Source organism: Rhincodon typus, chromosome 39, assembly GCF_021869965.1.
Source record: "Rhincodon typus isolate 14 chromosome 39, sRhiTyp1.1, whole genome shotgun sequence".
Lineage (NCBI taxonomy): Eukaryota > Metazoa > Chordata > Chondrichthyes > Orectolobiformes > Rhincodontidae > Rhincodon > Rhincodon typus.
In genome coordinates this window covers 4056097-4059955 of record NC_063370.1, presented here as the reverse complement: position 1 = coordinate 4059955, position 3859 = coordinate 4056097, and positions in this window count along the sequence as shown.

Sequence of the window (3859 nt, the reverse complement as noted above, 5' to 3'; positions counted from 1 at the left end):
TTTCACTGGAGCATAGGAGGTTGAGAGGTGACCTGATAGAAGTTTATAAAATAATGAGAGGTATAGATAGAGTTGATGGTAGTTGTCTTTTCCCTAAGATGGGGAATTTCAAGACTAGGTGGTACATGTTTATGGTGAGAGGTGAGAGATTTAAAAAAGACAAAAGAGGCAAATTTTTTACACAGAGGGTGGTTCCCGTGTGGAATGAACTTCCTAAGGAAGTGGTGGATATGGGTACAGTTACAATGTTTAAAAGGTATTTGGATGAGTACATGAATAGGAAAGGTTTGGAGGGATATGGGCCAGGAGCAGGCAGGTGGGACTAGTTTAGTTTGGGTTTATATTCAGCATCGTCTGGTAGGATGAAGAGCCTGTTTCTGTGCTGTATGACTCTATGACAGCTCTAATACTCTTTGAGTGCTGTATCTCAGTTGGTCCCATGGCTTAAGAGATAGAAGGAGCATTCCAGATGCTGTGTAAATCCATTACGTCTCCTCATACACATAAAAATTCAACATGCTCCTAATGAGTCAAATTCAGAAACAACTTGAGGAAATGACCAGAATGGGCATCATTTCCCTCATAACTAAACTAACCGAATAGTGTTCAGGCATAGATACTGTACCCAAACCCCTGTTTATACAAGTAATGGTAGGGCCTTGGGTAGTGTTGTACAGCAGAGGGACCTAGGGGTGCAGGGGTTTAGAATATGCATTGACCTAACACAGACAGTGAGGGAAATCCAGCCTATAGCTGGGCGTCTGAATCGCTATCCAGTGACATTGCCTCTATACCCATTATAAAATGATACAGCACAGAAGGCCATTCACCCTATTGTGTGACACCCCTCCAAGGAATGGTGATAGCTTAAAGGTATTATCACTATACTATTAATGCAGAGACCCAGGTAATATTCTGGGGACCCAGGTTTGAATCATGCCATAGCAGATGGTGGAATTTGAAGCAATAAATAATCTGCAATTAAAGGTTTAATAATCACTGTGAAACCATTGTTTAATTGTTCAAAGGCCTAGCTGGTTCCCTAACGTCCTTTGGGGAAGGAAATCTATCATCCTTACCTGGTCTAGCCTACATGTGATTCCAGAGCCACAGCAATAGTCTAGGCAATTAGGGATGTGCAATAAATACTGGCCTAGCCAGAGATGCCAGCATTCTGTGAGTGAGTGAAAAAAAAAGCCATGTACTGCATTCCCAATTTGCACTTTTAATTACTGGATAATCCCTTTTTTTCTGCTTTGAATTATGTTTTTGGCTTTATTCTGGTTTTCCTCTCTGCCCAAACACACATTTTGCTGCAGAACAGACCTGCTGGAAGTGTCAATAGTCAGTAAACAATAGATGCACCAAGGAGGCAGGATGCAATGTCGATAGCTTTATTGATTCAAAGGCACTTTCTGATTGATTCACCAGCATTGCCAACAAAACAACCTTGAGGAGGTTTGAGAAATACCTTGAAGAAACACTTCAATTTACAGAAATTCAAACTGACACTTGTCACCCAATGCCACCTGTACCTGGTACCAGAACTAGTTTCAATGTAACAAAACCCATCAGGAAACTGATTCCAGTATTTACAGGGAAGGCAAAACTGTGCGATACAATTGACTACAACAACTTTTGAGAATGTGAATATCTCAAATGCAATTTTTCTGGTTCCTATTAATTGGGCCATCTTTATTTCCAGCTAGTTAATCTATTTCCCTGTTCTATCATCTCTAATGTTTCCTCACTTTGGTATTTTTTTTAAGAGCCCTGTGCATTGCAAAAGGAAAGAGGTGATTTTTGCTGTGATGTTGCAATCCTATTTGGAAGTTTGATTTTAATTGTGATGTTTTCCACACAACGCTTTTCCCCTTCATGTCTTGTCAGGAAGAGTCTTACACTGTCCCTGTTTATAAGTAACTTTCTTCCCCTTTCTAGTTTGCCCCTAACCTAGTTGTTGGCCTCAATCTGCCAATCTTACTCTACAACATTCCCTGGGAAGTGGGTTAAAACTGATTATCTGACCAAGCAAAATTCTTTCTTTGACTGTGAAGAATTGACTGATCTCCACCTTGATTTTTGATTTCAAAAACTTGGAAGTCACTTACAAAAGACAAGCTTGCAAACAGTTGGTGAGATATTGGGACTCGTCCTCCAGGGTCACTAGAACTTCCTTCTTGTCACCTTCAAGAGCTAAAGTGGAATTTATTTGTTATAATGACTGCTGCTGGTTGGGGAGCATTAGGCATCTTCATTGCAATACAGCTGAATAGGACGAGGCTTGATAGATCAATACGTGATTTCCTGTCACAGCTGACGCTGACGCTCCTACTACTGAGGGAGTGTTGCACTGTCAGAAATGCCATCTTCAAGGTTATCTATTAAGCTGAGTCTCCATGTACCCTCCCAGGTGGATTGATAAGATCCCATTCTATTATTTCAACAAGGAGACTGGGAATTTTATCTAGTGTTTTGTCCAATATTTATCTCCCAATCAACATGACTAAAACAGATTATTTGTCCATGGAATAAGAGATAACAAGGTGCAGAGCTGGATGAACACAACAGGCCAAGCAGCATCAGAGGAGCAGGAAAGCTGACGTTTCAGGTCTGGACCCTTTCTGAAGAAAGGGTCAAATTCAAATCACAACCATGACAGGATTTGAACCCAGGTCCCCAGAAGATTCACTGAGTTTTTCTGGATTAATCGTCTAGAGACAATGCCACTACCCCACTGCTATGTCCAAGTTGGCTGCTGTGTTTCCTACTTTATATCTATGACTACACTTTTAATATATTTTGTTGGCTGCAAAGAACTTTGGGATATTCTGAGATCATGAAAGGTGCTACATAAATGCAAGTTAATATTCATCCCCAGCCTCCTCTTGTGGGAGTATCATGGGTACAAAGTTCTGCCTTATCACTGTAGACCAAAAACCATGTTATTACCATTCACATTATCTCTCTGCATGCTGGTCTTTTCTTATGCTGCAGTTGACCAGTTTTCTATACTGAGAAACAACTACAGAAAAAGCTGGAGAAACTCAGCAGGTCCAGTATGATTCTTCTTCAGACTCTTGAACAGTGATACTGGGCTCAAAACATTAACTCTGTTTCTCTCTCCACAGATGCTGCCAGGCCTGCTGAGTTTCTCTAGCATTCTCTGTATTTGTTTCACTTTTCCAGCACCACAGCGTTTTGCTACTATTTTTTAAAATGAGACTCTGTTTGTTTTAAATGATAGTTTTGGAACTAAAAAAGTTAATATGTAGCTAGTTCAGCAAATAAAATATTCAGATCAGATCACATTTAAATCAATAGAAGCTTGAATATTGTAGGACTCTAAAATGCTAGCAATAATTATGTGGAACACTGATTTTTGAATTATTAATTCATTTCATACTCATTGTGCAAACAATAGCACAACTTCCATTAGCAATTACAGTAATTCCACCCATCCAATCATTTCCTACATTCTCCTCTCCTGAAAGGATAAACTCCAGAGGTATGTTGCCTTATATCTCTCTCAGTGGCTCTTCAGCTGTTTGAATCCGAGAGTCCACAGGTGGCTTAACTGAGCTGCTTCAAGTTCCAGATTCTCAAATGACCAAACACCTACATCATCTAAGGTAGAAGCCAATGTCCTGTGATGCAGTGAGAATTTCCTCCCTTTGTTTAGAGCAGCAAGGCTAACTGTAGAATGCTAACTGGTGGCCCCTCTGAGATTTTTTGGGTAATATAACTGCTGATGCTGGAGAATCTGAGATAACAAGGTGTGGAGTGGAGGAACACAACAGGCCAGGCAGCATCAGAGGAGCAGGAAAGCTGACGTTTCGGGTCGGGACCCTTCTTCAGG